This window comes from Apodemus sylvaticus, chromosome 22 (genome assembly GCF_947179515.1).
Source record: "Apodemus sylvaticus chromosome 22, mApoSyl1.1, whole genome shotgun sequence".
In the NCBI taxonomy this organism is placed as follows: domain Eukaryota; kingdom Metazoa; phylum Chordata; class Mammalia; order Rodentia; family Muridae; genus Apodemus; species Apodemus sylvaticus.
Window position 1 is genome coordinate 1,310,389 of NC_067493.1, and position 21,444 is coordinate 1,331,832.

The window sequence follows — 21,444 nt, forward strand, 5'->3', positions numbered from 1 at the left end:
TTTTCCCTTGGGTAACTTCAAAAAGAACAGAAATTTCCAGCCTTTTAATACTTTTATTAAGAATGCTGTATATAAACAAGCAAACAAACTCCAGACGGCTGCAGAGACAAAACTGCCATGTGACTTTGCTTTAATAGCAGAGCTGACAAAAGATCTCCTGATTGCAAGTCTTAGCAGGGATCAGGCTCCCTGGCCTCCAAACAGAGTTCTGGGTGGCTTGTTCACTTGTTCTTTTGGCAAAAATCCTTTGTAGCCATGCCCATCATCCTAGGTTCCTGGGACTGTCAGAAGCAGAATCCTGGTCAGGGCAGTCTCCACCATCACAGCTCTCATGTTACAGCCTTTTCTCCCTCAGCAAGCTTGGTGAGGGTTGGTCTAGCTCCTCTATGTCTTTTTCTTGATTGTTGTTGTCCACATCTCCTGAAGCCATATGTGGCTCCCTCTGATTCTCACTCTGGGAGAACTCTGTGCTCTTCTTCACAGCACAATTCAATCTTTGGTAATATCTCAGATAGTCCAAGCTCTCAAATACACAAAAGGAGTATAGATGCCAATCTGCAAAACAGCCATCCTCAGAGCAGTGGCGTGACTCTCCACAGAAACAACATGGTTCAGAAGTGGAAGATCTTGTACTCAGGACTGGCAATACACGTGCACTTGGCAGGGAATCAGAATCTGATGTATCTTTAAAGAAAACTAGGAGAGGACTGCTTGATCTTCTTGGCTTTATACATGGAACTCTGTGGACAAGTCCTTGACCTGATTCAGAGAAGACTCTAGTCAGTGGATTGTACTCTATACTTCATGGCCCTTCCCAAACATTATACAGTGGAAATCTGGGCGTTAAGTCCACAATCCAACATCTGTTTGTATTCCCTAAGTAGGCAAGATTCTGCCCAATGTTGTGGCAAAATCCTTTCATCCCAGAACCCAAAGGAAAGAAGCAGATCTGGAAAAACAGAATCAGAAGCATGCGGATCTCTGGTCTCAAGGCCAGCCTTGTATTCAGACCTACAGTCAGGAGAGCCAGGGATATACAGGAAAACCTAGGCTCAAAGAAAAAAAACAAGAAAACAATAAAGGAGTGAAGCTTCTCAACATAAGATGCTATCATTCTGTATATTGTAATGATATTTAATTAAAAAATGAGCCAACAGATGGGAGGTGTTGGTACACAACTCCCAGCACTAGGGAGGCAGAGGCAGGCTGATTTCTGAGTATGAGGCCAACTTGGTCTACTGAGTGAGTTTCAGGACACCCAGGATATACAGAGAAACCCTGTCTTGAAAAAAACTGAATCCAAAAAAACAAAGCAAAAAAAAAAAAAAAAAAAAAAAAAAAAAGAGCCAACACATTCCTCACCCACCATAACTACAGAACAAACAACCTGCCCCTCAGTGAGGTCCTTGGCAGAGCCAGCAACCTAACACATTGGTAGGATCAATCCAGGCTATAAAGTGTCTTGTCACTGCGTCGAACTCTCTAGAGCAGTCTGGGCCACTTCGGGCGTTTCTCTTGCCTCACCTGACACTTACAGTGCCTCCTTCAGAGGTGCTCTCACTTTCACCTCTGAGGTAATCTCTTCCAACTAGCTTTTGTAGCATCTCAACTGAGCTCTCTCTCTGCCATATGCAGGGGACCCACGTTTCACACATCTCATACTACCTGTGGGACACCAGATCCGTTGGTTCCCAAACCAAGATGCTTCAAATTACCCAGAAGAACAGACTTTTAAGTATATTTTTAAGAAGTTCAAGATGTCAATAAGGTCATAGCAAAGTCATGTAGGATAGTAAAAGTTCTATCCCAATATTTTAACCTTTAGATATTTTTATCTCTAATTCAGTCTTGGCATACTGTATCTCTATCTTCTCCCACTCATGGCTCTTGCATGCATCTCCCTTGTGTCTCTCTCCCTAGCTCCTCCTCTTTACTCCATTCAAATCACTAGGCTCTCATCACCTCAATGTGAATGCATAAGAAATATCTCTCAACATCATGCCTTTGTCTAGAGTTAAATATTATAGGCAACTGATTAGGCAGGCAATGGGGAAAGTGCTTATGGGCTAGCAAGTCTATTTGAGGTGCCTGTTTTCAAGAGCAAAAGATCACATAAAATGATCTCTCACTCACTCCCTCTTTCCTGATAGGGAGATATATTAGAATGACTTACAGGATGCAGTCTGCCTTATCCCACAACAATTTGATAGGAAGCAAAGTCCAAGAATCATGAAGTTCTCATTCCCTGAGGCTGGATGTCTCAGCTGGTTTGCAGTAGAAGATAAAATCACAGACAAGTGGATTCTAATGCCAGCAAAGTAATAAGATTTGCTAGCTAGGAGAGAGCAAGCAGGAAATGTGAAAACTTGCTTCCTCTGTGTTCTTATATAAGTCTCAAGATGAAGGTGTGGCCCAAATTAAAGGTGTGTGTTCCAGATTCAATGTCTGGATTAAAGGTGAGTGGGTTCTCCTGGGAGTGGTGACTTATGCCTTTATTCCAAGTACTATCGAAGGTGCAGGTGGGTTTCTGTGATTAGCCTGGTCTACAAAGTGCATTCCTATAAAGTCAGTGGCATTGCAGACAAACCCTGGCTTATAGAAACAATATCAATCACTATGACACTGTTATGTGGCTTTCTTGCTCCATATACAGATTAAAGTCCTGTGTCTTTCAAACTCCAAGAGATTTGCATTTAATTGTACTACTTCCACTTCAAAGACCCTGATCACTTTCTACAAAGAAAACAACAAATCCCTTGAAACTATGTTAAGTTTTGGTTTTTGCATAATTCGAGGTTTAATCAAGTTGACAACTCAGAACAGAGTCCACAGAGTGTATTTCTCTGTGCAACTATGGCTATTCTGAAAAATCGCTTTATAGAGCAAAGTGACCACTAATCAAAGATCTTCTAGTCTCTGTCTCCTTGGTTCTGAGATTAAAGGTGCATGTCACCTCCTTCTGCTTGGAAATCCTGTTAAGTGTTCTTTCTTTTGGTGGTGTCCTGAGTAGTTGCTAATCCTGTATTCTCAGCAGAGAGATCGTTAGGGGGAACAGCTAAGTGCAGAGATGAAGCTTCAGAACACAGACTCTCCTCTCCACCCACTCACTCCCCAGCCCTTGTGTCTGTCTCACATTTTATGTCCTGCCTATGAGATGAATAAACATTTCCATCCTGTAGTTTCTGTGTCTGTCCAGAAGGCAGGGAGGGATCTCCTGGGATTTCTGGACTCTAGGCTTCCTTGACCTACAGTGGGTACGTGGACGTCTGCTTTCTGTCATAGGGGAGAACTCTCGCTGCGAGGATGAGTAACCCTAAATATGTGGAACAATAAACCTCATGCTCTTGCATCAATCTTTCATCAAGCTGTGTGCTAAGGGGTTGAGAGCCTGAGCTCAGACACTGAGAGGTCTGTTGAGTTAAGACAAATGTTGCACCCTGTTCTTTCTAAATGCTGAAAACTTGTCCGCTTTCTTTTCATTGTTGAATACATGGTAAAGCTGTCTTTGACAAAGGCACCCTTTAGACTCTGCAATTGTACGGCGTCAGCTGCCTTACCCCATCGCGACCAACTTCTGGAGGTCTACAGAACTGCTTTCTTCCAGAATCTAACTGGAGCTGCATTTCTTTCCTTGTGAAGAGTCTTTTCCAAGACAGATCTGTCCAAGACACCAAAGCTCTGCTCTCTGAGCTGACTTTCTCGAGCTTGACTTTGTTTCTGCAGTCGCTTCGTTACTATGGTCCTGGCGAACACTTGTCCAGTGTGTAACATGCCAGAAGGTGCTAACTGATGGATTCTTACTCACACATGCAGGGTTTGGGGACAGCTTTGTGATCCTACTTAAGTCCATAATTAATCTGCCCACTCCTTTGTCTGTAGTGTCAGGGAGATGTTAGTGATCTCCAAAACACAGACAGGAGCCGATTGATGCACCTCACAGCAGGGTATTTATTCCAGCTAGCTTGCAGTTATCCCTGCCTCGCACCACCTTCCCTCAGGACAGTTTGTGTGTGTGTGTGTGTGTGTGTGTGTGTGTGTGTGTGTATGTGTGTTGGAAGGGGAAACATGTATGTTTCTCAGGGCAAAGTTTTATAGAAAGCTGTAAGCAGGGAGTCCATGTGTAAGCACCTAATTGGAAAGCTTTTGTGGCTTCTAACATGTTGCCTGGTGCTGGGAGTCATATCATAAACTTAATTTCTGTTCTCCTCTGCATTGGTGGAGGTTAGGCAAGGGGTTAGCTTGTAAGCGTTGTAGGTTTGTTGGAATAACCTGGACATGCCGGTCTTGCCGAAGGTGTAACCTCAAAGACTAGTCTTATTTGGGATTAGACTGGAGACAGGGTTTTGTTTGGGGGCAATGTGGAAAATCATGTTAGGTACAAGCCTGTACTTAAGCTGTGTTTATACAAAGGTCAGGCTCTCTAAAATGGAGCTGAAGTTAAAATATCTGGCATCTCTTGGCCACACTGGTGGTAGATAGAAAACAAACCTGGCCAATAGATAAGTCTGGCCAGAAGATTGCTCCCAGCAGCAATCCTGCAACTGATTCCAGGAGAGGGCACTCAGGAGCTAGCACTGTGCACTGTGAGAGTTCCCCCTGGTCTTCACTATCCATGAGTGTTTGAGACTTGCAGCCTATGCAATTTCCAATAGGATGTCAACAGCCTCTGAGCTGAAATCTGATAGCGATTTCAGACCTCAAACATGATTTTGTTTCTAGGTGCTTTCGTTTTGCCATTAGGATTAGACACTGCCAGGCAGGCTACAGTGGAATTTTGTGCAAACCCAAGATCTAGACCCCATGTGCCTAGACACTAACCAAAATGCTTGGTTTTCATGTGTGAGTATGCAGGAGATGTGATGCTGTGCTGTCAACAGTCTGAGGCTAAATCATATCTTGATTGCAAACAGCATAGTTGAATTTGTTTCTAGTTGCTTTACTTTTCAAAAGGAACCAGACATTGCCAGGCTGTAGTAGAATCCTTTGTAAATACCTAGAATCCAGAAGGATTCAAGGAAACACTGGACAAAACCCCTGGCGCCTATGTGCCATTGTATGAGAAATGTGATCCAGACCCAGTTTCATTTTGTTTTCAGATCCTCTCAGCTGCCATCGTTTCTCAGTATCTCTGGGTTGTGTTGGATCTCTACACTTTCAGAGAAGTTGTCATCCACGTTGATTCAGCACAGGTGTTTCTCCAAGTTCTCAAGGTTACTCCCTGTGTGCTGGTTATCTTATGGCTCAGGACACATGAAAACTAGGTTTCCTAAGACTGACTGAACACTTCTTTAAAAAAAATCACCATTTAGTCCTGTGACATAGGCTCAAAAGACAAAACAAGCAGGAAAAAAGGGATGTGACACTTTTTAAAGTAATATCCTATCACTTTACAAGAGTAAAACATAATAGGCAAAGGAAAAGGGATAATTAACCAACAGATCTATTTTGGGTGCCTGGTTTAGAGACCAGTGTATCCTGATCTGTATCCACTCCTCACTTCACCTTTTCCCTAGGTCCATTTCAAGAACACAAATTTCCAGCACTTCAAAACTTTTATTAAAAACCAAATGTATAGTACATGGCTGCAAAGACATAGCTGCCTTTGTGTGTGCCTTTGCTGTAGAGCTGACAGAAGATCCCCTGGTTGCAAGTCTTAGCAAGGATCAGGGTTCCTGGGCCCCAAACAGAGTTCTGGGTGAATTATTTCAATTCTTCTTCTGGCCAAAAGCCCTTTGAAGCAATCCCCAATAGCCTAGTTTCCTGGAAATGTCAGAAGCAGGATCCTGGTCAGTGCAGCAACCACCATCCCAGGTCTCAAGCTTCAGGCCTTTGTCCCTGAGCAAGCTTGGTGAGGGATGGTCTGGCTCCTCTATACCTTTGTCTTTGTTGTTGTGCACATCTCTTGAGGACACTTGTGGTTCTCTCTGACTCTCAGTCTGGAAGACATCTGAGTCCTTCATGGCACAATTCAATCTGCTGCTTTATCTCAGATTGCCCAAGCTCTCAAATACATAGTAAAATGAGTATAGATCCCAATCAACAATCCAGCCATCATCAATGCTGTGCTTTGGATCTCCACAGAAAGAAAGTGGCTGAGATGTGGAAGATCTTGTACTCATGGTTGGCAAATCCCGTGCATTTGGCAGGCCATGCTTTTTAGAATCTGCTGTATTTTTGACAAAACTGAGATGGTACTCCTTCAGAACCTTCAGGTTATCTATGGAATGCTGAGGGCAAGTCCTTGATTTTCTGATATAGAGAAGTCTCCAGTTAGTTAATTATACCCTCCCAAGCATTAAACTGCGGAATATTGGGTGTTCAACTCACAATACTAGCATCAATTTGCATTGCCTAAGGAAAGAATATTCTACCCAGTCTGGTGGTGCAAGACTTTAGTCTTAGCACCCTTAGGAAAGAAGAAGATTGGGGATAAAAGCAGAGACAGTTGGATCTCTGATCTCAAGGCCAACCTGTTAGTCAGACATAGACTCAAGACAGCTAGGGCTACACAGAAAAAACTTAGTCTCAAAAATCAAAACAAGCAAACAAGAAAGGATTGAATCTTCTCAAATTAAAATCCTATGGCAATGGGTTATCACAGGGGAGGTGTGGAATATGGAACAGTCAGAGGATGGAACATGAGGGCGATAAAAATGGACTGTAAAAATAGATTAAGAATACATTTAAAAAAGAAGAAGAAGAAAAAAGAGTCTACTGCACTCAGTGTGTATATTTTGAGGAAAAAATATAAGGTAGTTCAAAATTACAAAATTTAGTTTAATTACAAAATTAAATTCAATGCTCGATCAGTGTCATTCATTGTAGCCTAACCAAGTTACATAAATTAGCATAAAAGACATACATGTGTGTTGTTGCAATGTCACTGAAGACAGGACCTTTTCAGAAGAAAAAGCAACTACACATGAATGGAAAATATAATTTATATACTAATATTAGCAATAAAATTCTCTCTCATTAATGAAACCTAAATTATTTCATTCCTTTGAATAAAATATATGAAATTCTTCTGAATCATCAATCAGCAATGTTGCATCAAATGTCATTGACTGCCGGAGACTGATTATCAGCCAAGAGATCAGAATAATATCTCAGTGAATATCTGCACAGGTACTGATATTGGACAGGATAGGTGTTGAATCTTTATAATCGAGGCATTTTGAATTTTGCATAATAGCATGTTCTCCAGATGACAGGAATCACAGTACGTTTGAAGATATTTTGTAAATATGACTAGCATACAATAGAATATGAACAACAGAGAGAATGTTCAACTCCTGGTTCAGTGTGTCCTGTGAGACTGTGCTTCCCTACCCTAGACAGAGGAAGACACAATGTCCCATGATTCTTCTCACAGTGTGAATGATATCGAACTTTTATTACCTTCTAAACTCTTGTCTATGGAAGTTCTGTTAAAATCTATTGTGTTTTTCCATATGGCTGTTGGCACATATTCTGGTCCAAGCTGCCCAAGAAAAGTTTGTACTTGGGAATTAGGTATACCAATGAAATCATGGCACCTGAGGATGGAGAAAATGATCTCCAAAACATGTTTTCAGAAATATGAATGACATCATGGCACCTGAGGATAGAGAGCATGATCTACAAAACATGTTTTCAGAAATGTTTTGATAAAAAGTTTTCAGACCTCAGATGTAGAGCTTGAGGCCAGAATTTTTATCAATGCATCCAGGGAGCATGACATAGGATGAATGGAAAGGAACAGTGAATATATTTAAGTGGATTGGCAGACAGTAGTAGCCTTAAAACAGACGCTTAGTTGTAAATGTCTGTGTGATGTTTGACTGCATAAGAAACAGATTTCACAACTGCTCCATCAGAAAGCCTAGCAGACATGAAGAAGCTGTGTGGTTCCTCTATTTCAATTTTCCTCCTGAACTTTTCTCTCATCTTGTGCTGTTTGACAGAACCCATTTGCTTTTGGAGGATAAAGAACAATGAAGATAATGATGTAGATTTGAGAAATGATCGTGGTTTCTACCTTTGGACACGTGAGGGACCTATTGAAGACAATTTGTACAATAAAATTATTTATTTTAGGTAAGTCATTAACTTTATTCCTGCATCAATGTCATAAATTGAAAATATTTAGCTGTGTACACAAACTGTGGGTTTCTGTCCTGTTCTAACTCTTGTAATTTTTATAATGCTGAAAATTAATTATTACACCAATCACTATTTTAATAGTTTCAAATGTATCACAGTTTAGTTTAGCTTTAATATATTAGGCTCCAGTTCTCAATGTTAGAAAATGATTATTGATTCGCTCTGTTGAGTTTTTCTTGATATCATGTATTGAACGATGTCTCTTCATCTACCATGAATTCACAATTCCTACCTTTTTCAAGAGTTCAAGGTAAAGAGACTGCGTCCCTACCTATATTCAATTGCCTGCCAGTGATTCTTGTATGACCATGCATCTAAATGCCTTCATAAAATTGTTATCAAATTTGGGTCTCTAACAGCTAGGCATACATTCATTCATTGAAATATTTGTATGTGTTGGTTTACTATGTATGATAACAAGTATAACATTAAATAAATACTTGTGAATATATATGTCATATGATTTATATAATAGTCCTCAAATGAGCATCTCCTGAAATTCTGGATTTGAAGCTGAATGTGGGAAAAGACTGACAGGATTCATAGTCTGTTACCGGAATAAACTTTGGTCCAATTACACAAATACCCAGACACAAATTAGGCTTACTCTCAGGATCAGATGGTCAATTTTTCTGTTAACTAGTGAATGGATATAGCATTAGAGAAAATCTAGGAAAATAAATGTACTTCATTTTTTTAGAAGAAGCTGTCCTCAATGTCTGAGATCTTAAATATGAGATGTTGCTGTTTGTGCCTGCAGATATTAAGGGAATGTGTGTTGAAACAACTCATCTTTTAGATAATCAATGTGCTTGGTATTTCTTTCTATCATGAATCAAGATTTCCTGTGTTTTTCTGTCTCTGAGGCTCATCATATCTCTTACTCTTACATTTTCATGACTTTGGGATTTAAAGGATATGTTTTCCAATTTGTAGCCCGAATGTACTGTACAGGTTGATACTGAGAGTGCTTTACATTATTGTTCTTTTGTGTTAGGTGAGTATGAATTTCATTTCTTATGGATTCTTGATTTTCTGCATCTCATTGGAAAAATAGTGGAAATTTTCTTTAGTGACAGTTTTATAAGCCATAATATGGTTTAACGTTACAAGTATGCAAACTGTACCAATACACTTTTCAGGTTTAGAAATAAAAACTTTGCTCCAAAGACTCAATTACAATGCAAATTTCATCAAAAGAGCATGTTTTATGTGTTTACTCTGGAAGAGAGGTAGTAACTAATAATAACAGATAAACTGCTAACTGTGTTGGGGCAGATGATCAAATTTCTTATGGAGAGAATATCACTGTGCTCAGACATCATTTAAAAGATTGCAAAGAATGAGGAACACTGAGGCTTTAAGAGAAATCCTATAGGATTTTTAGAAATTGAGATAGTAACAACACAGTAAAAATTAACATTAAATTAATGCATGAAAGAGTTCAAAGATTAAAAATTTGGGTATGTGATGTATTACACCATTTTGTAGAGTTTGAACTGGATAAAGAATATAAATAAAATATATTTTAAAATCAATATTCTATTGTATGCATATTAATATTTGATAATATTAAAATATTGTTCTACAAACATCATGGAAATTTTATTGATAGTTTTTCTCACTGTACGTGAACTTAGAATTTTTATAACATTTACCTTCTCAATTTAATTGTTTAAAAATGTGTAACATATTCTTATTGATAAAATAATATCTTTCCTTGTAACCCAGATCACAGATTATCATTTTTAAGTATAGTGATTGTTAGGCAGTATACACAGGTATAATATGCATTTTAAAAATACTCTCACAATGCCAGGTGTTATTTCATAAGAACTTTTGAATACATATATATACTTTTCTTTTATTGAATATTTACTTTATTTGAGTTTCAAATGGTAACTTTTCCTCTTTTCCCTCCAGAAACTCCCAATCTCATTCTTCCACCCCTGTTTTTATGAAGGTAATTTTTTCTGACAACCATCCATAGCGACCTCACTGCCCTGGCTTTACATTGAAGTATCAGGCCTTCACAGAGCCAAGGGCCTCTCTTCCCATTGATGCCCTAAAATGCCATCCTCTGCTTCACATGCAATCAGAGCCATGGTTCCCTCCATGTGTACTCTTTGTTTGGTTGCTTAGTACCTGGGAGCTCTGAGAGGTCTGGTTGGTTGTTATTGTTGTTCTTCCTATGGTGTTGCAAACCCTTCAGCTCCTTCAGTCCTTTCTCTAACTCTTCCGATGGGGAACCCATGTTCAATCCAATACTTGTCTTTAAGCATTTAGCTCTGTGTTTCTCAGGCTCTGGCAGAGCCTCTCAGGAGACAGTTATATCAGGTTCCAGTCAGTAAGCACTTCTTGGCATCCACAATAGTGTCTGGGTTTGGTGACCCTATATGGAATGGATACTGAGGTTGGGCAGATTCTGAATGGCCTTTCTTTCACTCTATTATCTACACTTTACCTCTCATGAGTATTTTCTTCCCTCTTTTAGAAAGAACTGAAGAAGCATCCACACTTTGGTTTACCTTCTCTTGGAGCATCATTTTGTCTGTGAATTGTATCTTGGGTATTCTGAGCTATTGGTCTAATATCCGCTTATAAGTGAGTGAATACCATGTGTGTACTTTTGTCACTGGGTTACCTCACTCAGGATGATATTTTCTAGTTCCACCCATTTCCCTGCGAATTTCATGATGTCATTGTTTTTGATACATATATAGTGCCATTCCTGTATCCATTCCTGTGTTGAGGGACATCTGGATTCTTTCCAGCTTTGGCTATTATAAATAAGGTGGCTGCTGGGCAGTCGTGGTGCATGCCTTTAATTCCACCACTTGGGAGGCAGAAGCAGGTGTATTTCTGAGTTTGAGGCCAGCCTGGTCTACAAAGTGAGTTCCAGGATAGCCAGAGCTATACAGAGACTCCCTATCTCAAAAACAAACAAACAAACAAACAAAAAACACAAAAAATAAATAAATAAGGCTGCTATAAAGTTAGTGAAGTATGTGTCCTTATTATATGTTGAAGCTTCTTTTAGGAGCATGCCCAGGAGTGGTATAGCTGTATCCTCAGGTAGTACTATGTCCAATTTTCAGAAGAACAGCCAGACTGATTTCTAGAGTGGTTATACCAGCTTGCAGTTATATGGTTATACCACCAGCAATGGGGGAGTGTTCTTCTTTCTCCACCTCCTCCCCTGTATCTGCTGTCCCCTGAGTTTATGATCTTAGCCATTCAAACTGGTGTTGAATCTGATGGATGATTTGATTTCAATTTCACTAATAACTAAAGATGTTGAATTTTTTAGATGCTTCTAGGCTGTTTGATATTCCATCATTAAGAATTATTAATTTAGCTCTGTACCCAATTTTAATAGGTAATTTGATTCTCTGGAGTTTAACTTCTTGAGTTTTTTTGTAAGTATTGGATATTAACCCTCAATCTCATGTACGATTGGTAATGATTTTTTTCCAACTCTGCTGGCTGCTGTTTTGTTCTATTATTAGTGTCCTCTGCATTACAGAAGCTTTGCAGTTTTATGAAGTCCCATTTGTCTTTTCGTGATCTTAGAACATAAACCATTGATTTTATGTTCAGAAAAATTTCCCCTGTGTCTATGTTTTCAAGGCTCTTCCCCGTTATCTCTTCCATTGGATTCAGTGCAACTGGTGTTACCTGTAAGTTCTTGATTCACTTATACTTGGGTTTTTTACAGGGAGATAAGAGTGAATCGATTTGCATTATTTTACATAATGACTGACGATTGAACAAGCACCATATCTAGAAAATGCTGTCTTTTTCCAACTGGGTGATTTTAACTTCTTTATCAAAGATCAAATGACTATAGTTGTATGTGTTCATTTCTGTGACTTCAATACCGTTCCTTTAAACAATCTACCTGTGTCTTTACCCATATCATTCAGATTTTATCAGGACTGCTCTGTAATACAATGTGAAATTACAGACGGTGATTCCCCCAGATGTTCTGTTATTGTTAAGAATTATTTTCTCTATCCTTGTTTTTTGTTATTCCAGATGAATTTGCAAATTCCCTTTCTAACACTGTGATGAATTAAGTAGGAATTTTGATGGCAATAACATCAAATCTTTACATTGCTTACAGCACGATGGCAAATTTTACTATATTAATCCTGCCAATCCATGAGTAAGGGAGACTTTCCAACTTTAAGGTGTTCTTTGATGTCGTATATATATATATAAGGTATATATATATATAAGGTATATATATATGTATATATATATATATATATATATATATATATATATATATATATATATATATATAAGGTATATATATATATAATTTGTGACTATTGTGAAGGATGTTGTTTCCCTAATTTTTTTATCAGCATGTTTATCATCTGGGTAGAGGAAGGCTAATGATTTGTTTGAGTAAATTTTATATCCAGACACTTCACTGAAGTTGTTTATCACCTTAAGAGTTCTCTGGTGGAATTATTGGGGTCACTTAAGTATATTATCATATAATCTACAAATAGTGATAGGCTGACTACTGCCTTCCTAACATTTATCCCTTTCACCTCCTTTGGTTGTCTAATGGCTGTAGCTAGAAATTCATGTATTATATTGAATAGAGAGGGAGAGAGTGGGCAGTTTTATTTAGTCCCTGACTTTAGTGGGGTTGTTCCAAGTTTCCATTTATTTTGATGTTGGCTACTCATTTCCTGTATATTGCTTTTACTATGTTTGGGTATGTGCCTTGAATTTCTCATCTCTCGAAGACTTTTACATGAAGGGGTATTGAATTTTGTCAAAAGTTTTTTTTCAGCATCCAATAAGATGATCAAGATATTTTTGAGTTTGTTTATATTGTGAATCATTTTGATAGATTCCCATATTGATCCATCCCTGTATCCCTGTTATTAGGCCTACTTGTTCCTTTTGGATAATTCTTTTGAAGTGTTATTAGATTTGGTTTGAGGGAATATTATTGCATAATTTTGTATATGTATTTGTTAGGGAAATTGGTCATTAGATTTCTTACCTTGTTACATCATTTTGTAATTTAGGTATCAGTGTAATTGTGGTTTTATAAAAAGTGTTAGATAGTGCTCCTTCTGTTTCTATTTTATGGAATTGTATGAAAAGTTTTGGTAATAGATCATCTTTGAAGGTCTGATAGAGTTCTGCAATGAAACCTTCTGGCCCTTTGCTTTTTGTGAATGGGAGGCTTCTAATCCTTTGGGAGCTGTGGGACACTTTTGGTATTTTACCTGGTGCTGATTTAACTTTGGTACCTGATATATGTCTATAAAATGAATTAATTTTATCAATTTTTTCCATTTTGTTGAATATAGACATTTGTAGTAGAATCTGATTTTTTTTTATTTTCTCAGTTTCTGTTGTTATATCTCCCTTTTTACTCCTGATTCCGTTAATTTAGATCCTGTCTTGGGGCCCTGTGGTTAGTCTGATTGTTTATGTATCTTGTTGATTTTTCTCAGAGAACCAGATCCTAGCTTCATTTTTTTTATATAGTTATTTTTCATTCTACTTGGTTGATTTCATCTCTGAGCTTGATTATTTCCTGCTGTCTTCTCTTTTTGGTTACATTTGATTTTTTTTTTTTTTTTTTGATCCAGAGCTTTCAGATGAGTTGCTAAGCTGATAGCATATGATCTCTTTACTTTCTTTACGGAGGCACTCAGAGCTATGAGACTTTCTTTCAGCATTGTTTCCTTTGTGTTCCATAATTTGGATAGGCTGTGCCTTTATTTTCATTGAATTCAAAAAAAATCTTTAATTTCTTTATTTTTTCTCTGACCAATTCATTATTGAGAAGATAATTTGTTGTCTTCCACGTGTATGTGAGATTTTTGCTCTTTTTGTTGTTATTGAATATCAGCCTTAGTCTGAGGCAGTCCCATAGAATACATGGGATTAATTCATTGTCCTTGTATCTACTGAAGTTTGTCCAAGTATGTGGTCAATTTTTGAGAAAGTGACAATGTATTTGCTATTAGTTCAGTTTTTAACATTTTATGCTCTTTTGCTATGCTTAATTTCTAAATAATATTGTGTGTTTTGAAATAATTTACTTCTCACCATTACATAAAGTATACTCAGGAATGGATATTATTAAGTACAAATGACTGCTATTTTCAGTGTATGTAATTATAGAAATATAAATGTTAAAAACTGTTTTTGAAGTATTATTTGCTTCTCAAAATGCACACTGTTATTAAGATGTTTGATGTATAAAATGGTCTTTTATAACAAAATAAGTAAAATATGTTAGATATTTTCTTTGTGGTTTAAGAAAATCATTTTTTAAAATGTATCCATTGAATTACATATCTAAGATTATTTTATAGTGTCTTAATCAGTAGGATAGTAATCTAGTTAAAGGATGACATGGAGAAATAGAACAAACTACTTATCAAAGTACAATAATACAAAAATATACCTATCATATCATAGTGCTCTAAGTCTATAAATTCTTAAATTGTATTCAGCTTTAAAGATCCCTCATTCATGAGGCTTATTTCAAGACAGTTATTTAGGAATTTAGCATGTCTCATAGTATAAACTTTACTGTAAATGCAATTTTAAGTTTCAAATATCTCCCTTAATCATCACTATGCCTTGTTTTAGAATACCAGCAAGTTGTTACGAGTTTTTTCTGGTAATGTTTTTTGCTACTGATGAGATCAACGAGAATCCTTATCTTTTACCCAATATGTCTTTGATGTTTAGCATCAGTGTTGGTCTAATTCAAGACACATTGGGACTTCTTGATAGAGCATATGACCAACAAAACAATGGGGAGTATTTTACTAATTATATCTGTAGAAAATATATAATTTGTGCAGTACACATTATTGGGCCATCATGGAAAACATCTGCCAAACTGGCATTTCTTTCTCTGTCACCACAGGTAAGAATGTGTGACACTGAATGAATCAACAACATTAAATTCCCTTTACATGTGTCAACAAGAAAAGTTTTATGACATGCATTTATGAGTGTGCTACTACTCTCTCTCTCTCTCTCTCTCTCTCTCTCTCTCTCTCTCTCTCTCTCTCTCTCACACACACACACACACACACACACACAACCCATACATACACATTGTATATATATTACATTGTAATATACTATATATATATATATATATATATATATATATATATATATATATATATATATATATAAACTGTACTTTTATATCACTATATATCACTGTATGTACATATCAATATATATGTTAAGGAGTTAAATAATCAGATTATATATGTACTGGATAAACAGGCAAGACTGTGTTCTAGGAAATTCAGACTTGTAAGAAATAGTCAAGAATGTAAAAACAATAATACAGGATATTTAGAGTATGTTCATACTATTCTTATTAGGAGTTAAGAAAGATGAGCAACATTACTTGTATATAACTCCAAACAGTCTAATAAAAATATTCCTCATGTGGATGTTTTATCCTTTCTTCTAAACACTCTAGGTTTTCTTTGGTCCATTTAATCCTAACCTAAGTGACCATGACCAGTTTCCCTATGTCTATCAGGTAGCCACCAAGGACACATATTTGTCCCATGGCATGGTCTCCTTGCTGCTTCATTTTAGATGGACTTGGATAGGACTGGTCGTCTCAGATAATGACCAGGGCATTCAGTTTCTCTCAGACTTAAGAGAAGAAATGCAAAGGCATGGGATCTGTTTAGCTTTTGTGAATGTGATCCCAGAAACCATGCAGATATACATGACAAAGTCTACGATATATGATAAACAAATTATGACATCTTCAGCAAAGGTTGTTATCATTTATGGTGAAATGAACTCCACATTAGAAGTCAGCTTTAAAATATGGGGATATTTAGGAGCTCAGAGAATCTGGATCACAACTTCGCAATGGGATGTTGTCACAAATAAAAAGGATTTCAGCCTTGATTTCTTCCATGGGACTTTCATTTTTGCACACCACAGAGGTGAGATGCCTAAATTTAGATATTTTATGCAAACTATGGACACTGACAAATACCCAGTAAACATTTCTGAGTCCATACTGGGATGGAATTATTTTAATTGTTCAATCTCTAAGAACAGAAATAAAATGGAAGATTTTAAATTCAACAACACATTGGAATGGTCAGCACTGCAAAAATATGACATGGCCCTGATTGAAGAAGGTTACAATTTATATAATGCTGTTTACGCTTTGGCCCACACCTTTCATGAACTAATTCTTCAACAAGTAGAGTCTCAAATACCAGCAGAACATAAAGGAATATTTAGAGACTGTCATCAGGTGAAGTTTCTTACATTTCATTATGCTTAGGTGCATCAATATGATCTTTTAAATGTATCCAGAGAAACTCATGCACATTTGTTATAGATTATTCTCTCAGGGGAAAGATTTCTACAGTACAAAATTCCCTAATTTATCTTTTACATGCATGAATACCATACACAAGGAAAGCATTTAATAGGACACAATATTTTTTTATGATATCAGTGAGTTTTGTTAAAACATGTCTCAACATTTCACCCAATGAGTACAAAACTTAAAATAGGACCCAACGGTTTGATAATAAAAGCTTTCAGTACTGGATTGTGGTGGTGCATGCCTGGGAGGCACTTGGGAGACAGAGGCAGGTGGATTTCTGAGTTTGAGGCCAGCCTGGTCTACAGAGTGAGTTCCAGGACAGCCAGGGCTACACAGAGAAACCATGTCTCGACAAAAAAAGAACAACAACAAAAAAAAACAAACAAAAATAACCTGCAAAACAAACAAACAAACAAACAAAAAGCTTTAAGTGATGCCCAGACTAGAATATTATTCTAAAGAGTAATTTCTCAAGAATCACTACATGTGCTGTAACTAATAGTTACTCATTTAAATTAACAATGATTTACAAAACCACTAATGAATTAGATTGTACATTTTATTAAGTTTCTATTTATCTCATATATGTTTACTGTCTATACATGAAAGACCAACAGCCATTCTTTATTTGCACACACATTCAGCATTCCTCTTTATATACTCATTCATGGCTACATTTTAAAAATGTATTTTGACAAGTATAATAACACAAACACACACTCACACACACCATGTTACTTGTTATATGCAATCATTTTTGTGTACATTTTACCATTGAACATTAATATGAAGTATATAAATTTTCAGTTATCAATAAGTTATATTGTATTTTGCTACACGGGATTACTTCAATGCAGCTGTCTTTTGTGAAAGTCATTAAGAAATTAGGCAAAATTATCAATTTTGCCTTCACTTTATTGATATGCATAGGTAAGCATCTAATGATGGATCTCATTTAGGTATCTTCCGTGCTGAAGACAAGGGTATTTACTAACCCTGCTGGAGAACTGGTGAACATGAACGATAGGGAAAATCAGTGTTCAGCATATGACATTTTCATCATTTGGAATTTTCCACAAGGCTTTGGATTAAAAGTAAAAATAGGAAGCTATTTACCTTGCTTTCCACAGATGCAACAACTTCATATATCTGAAGATGTGGAGTGGGCCACAGGAGGAACTTCAGTATGTATACCACAAATTTTACTTGTTTTCAAGATATCTATATTATTAATATGAGGTAAGGCACTGAAATAATATCTCTGTGGTTAAGACCAATTACTACACTTGCAAGAGACCATGCTCAGTTACAAGCTCCAAAATATGGTAACTCTGAACTCTATATAAATCTCATCATAATCATCAAAAGCCTATGTATTCCATGTTCAGTTGCACCCATATGTATATTCTCTACAGGAATATACTTATCATATATATAATATGTGTGTGTGTATTTATAAAATGATAATTTTGAAATTATGTGTATACCATGGAATTTAGAAATTATATAACAACATATGTATTGCCTAATTAAATATAATATGTATGAATTAACAGAAATCTTTCTCCAGATTCAAGGTTTCCTTTTTTATTTATATATTTTTTTATTGGTTATTTTATGTACTCACATTTCACATGTTATCCTATGGTGTTTCCTCTTCTGTGGGGGATTGCCTTATCTGGCATCAGTGGGAAGGGAGCCTCTTGTTCGTGTGCAAGCTTAATATCCCAGAATAGCATTTTGTTAGAGTGATGAAGCAGGAGTCTCATAAATGCAAGGGAAGGGGTAGGAATAGGAATGAAGGAATAGGATATTCAAGATATTATTTTAAACTTCAAAAAATTTAGGACAATCTTATGTAAAATATTTTGCTCATATTAATCAAAGGATTCTTTCTTGATTTATCATACTTTCTTCATGAATATCAGTATTCTGATTTTTTTATTTATACATCATGAGAAAAAATTGATGTCATGTAAGCATTCCTTTTGGATGTATCAGTGTAGGATGTTAAAGTTTTAAATTGCTGCATCCTGAAAGTTATATATACAGTATTACATAATGTAGAAAATATTGTGTGACATTTGGTGTACTGCAGGGAAATACAAAATAATAATATGCCTGTAATTGGTAATAAATACTGGCAAACAGAGGAATATTTATAGCCATATCCGTTAATATCCGATATATATATATATATATATATATATATATATATATATATATATATGTTTAAATGAACTACACACACACAAACACACACACATGCTTTCTCTCAAACACATATTATATAATATTTATATATTGTCTCAGGTTCCCTCCTCCTTGTGTAGTTTGCCATGTACTCCTGGATTTAGGAAAATTCATCAGAAAGAAACAGCAGACTGCTGCTTTGACTGTGTTCAGTGCCCAGAAAATGAGGTTTCCAATGAAACAGGTACATGCTTGCATGCAGAAAGAAATGCTGAATTTGAATCCTTCTCTTTCCAAACTATAACTATGATATGGCATACATGGAAACTGAATTTCTAAAATCTCCATGTTTCAATACTTAATCCGTAAAATAATGTCAACTTTTTTTGGGTCGAGCAAATAACTTGCACTATCTTCTACAAACAATGCATTTCTCTCACAATATGCTGCTTCCTGATTTTATAGTATGCAGAATACATTTAGTAGGACATTCATGTATACCAGTTTTAAAGATAAACTGTTAGGCACAGAGGTTCAAGAACGAAAATATTCCTTCAGGCAGACAATACTTGCATGAGAAACTGTATGTTCTGCTTCCTTTATGGAGATACAGACAAATGGTACAACCCAAAAAACAAACAAAATACAAAAAATTCAATAACTATATCTGCACACTACATTTGTGTGGGGACAGTGAATACATGGTTTGAAGAATTTAAAAATCTCATATCATATTATTATTTATCATATATTTATTCTTTTTTGTTTATTGCATACTATTTTTCTGTTCCACTCCTTATCGTGGTGTTTTGTTTCACCGCAAAATACAGGTTAATAGACAGCAATCTTATGTCATTGGTCCCTGCAGGAAGAAGGAATGGATGAGATGCTCAGTACCAAATTATTTATTGATATATCCTCTGAATAATACAAATACATAATTATTAAATAAGTAATTATGATATCTTATTAGGTTTTATTGTTTTTCTCCAGCAGATATGCAACAGTGTGTGAGGTGTCCAGATGATAAGTATGCCAACTTAGAGCAAACCCACTGCCTCCAAAGAGCTGTGACATTTCTGGCTTATGAAGATCCTTTGGGAATAGCTCTAGGTTCCATGGCCCTGTCCTTCTCAGCCATCACAATTCTAGTACTAGTCACTTTCGTGAAGTACAAGGATACTCCTATTGTGAAGTCCAATAACTGCATTCTCAGCTACATCTTGCTCATCTCCCTAGTCTTCTGTTTTCTCTGCTCATTGCTCTTCATTGGACATCCCAACAAGGCCACCTGCATCCTGCAGCAGACCACATTTGGAATATTTTTCACAGTGGCTATTTCTACAGTGTTGGCCAAAACAATAACTGTGGTCATGGCTTTCAAGCTCACTACTCCAGGAAGAAGAATGAGAGGGGTGCTGACATCAGGGGTACCTAACTTGGTCATTCCCATTTGTACCCTGATCCAACTTGTTCTCTGTGGCATCTGGTTGGTAACATCTCCTCCCTTTATTGACAGAGATATACAATCTGAACATGGAAAGATTGTCATTATTTGCAACAAAGGCTCAGTCATTGCCTTCCATGTTGTCCTGGGATACTTGGGTTCCTTGGCTCTGGGGAGCTTCTCTTTGGCTTTCCTGGCTAGGAACCTTCCTGACAGATTCAATGAAGCCAAGTTCCTAACTTTCAGCATGCTGGTGTTCTGCAGTGTCTGGATCACCTTCCTTCCTGTCTACCATAGCACCAGGGGGAAGAGCATGGTGGCTGTGGAGGTCTTTTCCATCTTGGCTTCTAGTGCAGGATTGTTAGGGTGTATCTTTGTCCCAAAGTGTTATGTTATTGTAGTTAGACAAGATTCAAATTTTCTACTGAAGTACAAAAATAAATTGCTTCCTTGAAACTTTCATTTTATGACAATGTTAAAAGATTCTCAGCATAGTTTTTCTCTGTCTTTACCAAAGTAGTACTGAATCATATAAAAATTTTAAGTCATATAAAACTTGAACTAACAAATAGGACAGCACTGTCCATTGTGACACCAATTAACACAGTTTGGTGGAACAGGGTTTCATTTATTAGTACACAGTCCTGACGATATAGAGAACTGTAAATCTGAATTGAGGTATGGCTACCATAATTTTGAGCTGTTTTTGTGTGTGTGTGTGTGTGTGTGTGTGTGTAAGCCTTGAATGATTAATATAATGTGACTGCACCTACTGCAGACAGTACCCCCTCTATTAAAGTTGTTCTTAGAGTTATTAAAAGAGGACTGCAGACAGCATGGACCTGAAGCCTGTAATCAAATTTATTCCGCATGCATTTACGGAGTGCTTGCATCCAATTTCTTGCCTTGGCTACATTGAATATACTGCAACCAAGTTACGTAAGAAAATAAACACTTTTCTCACATGTTTCTTTTGATCATGGTGTTTTTTACATCAACAGAATCTAAGGCATGTAAGTGGTAAATCGCCTCTGTTTGGATTTGGAATATCATAGATTCCCCATGCAATAAAAGGCACTTATTTGAAAAGAAAAACAAGAGTTAATGTTAGCAGATTGTGAAGCACAGTGACAGTATTGCATATGACAACATAGAAATGTTGGACGTTGGAATAGCTTTACAATGTACTAGGAATATTTTAAGAATATCAGATAACATACAAAGATTTGAACAATTTATGAAAGGACAATGTCTTCAGGTTGTGCATGCAACATTATGC

At 36.6% G+C, this 21,444-nt stretch overlaps 1 pseudogene; it reads left to right on the forward strand.

The window, feature by feature from the left end:
- Positions 1-7,873: 7,873 nt before the first annotated feature.
- On the forward strand, positions 7,874-20,516 carry LOC127672653 (vomeronasal type-2 receptor 116-like; annotated as a pseudogene).
- Positions 20,517-21,444: the final 928 nt, after the last annotated feature.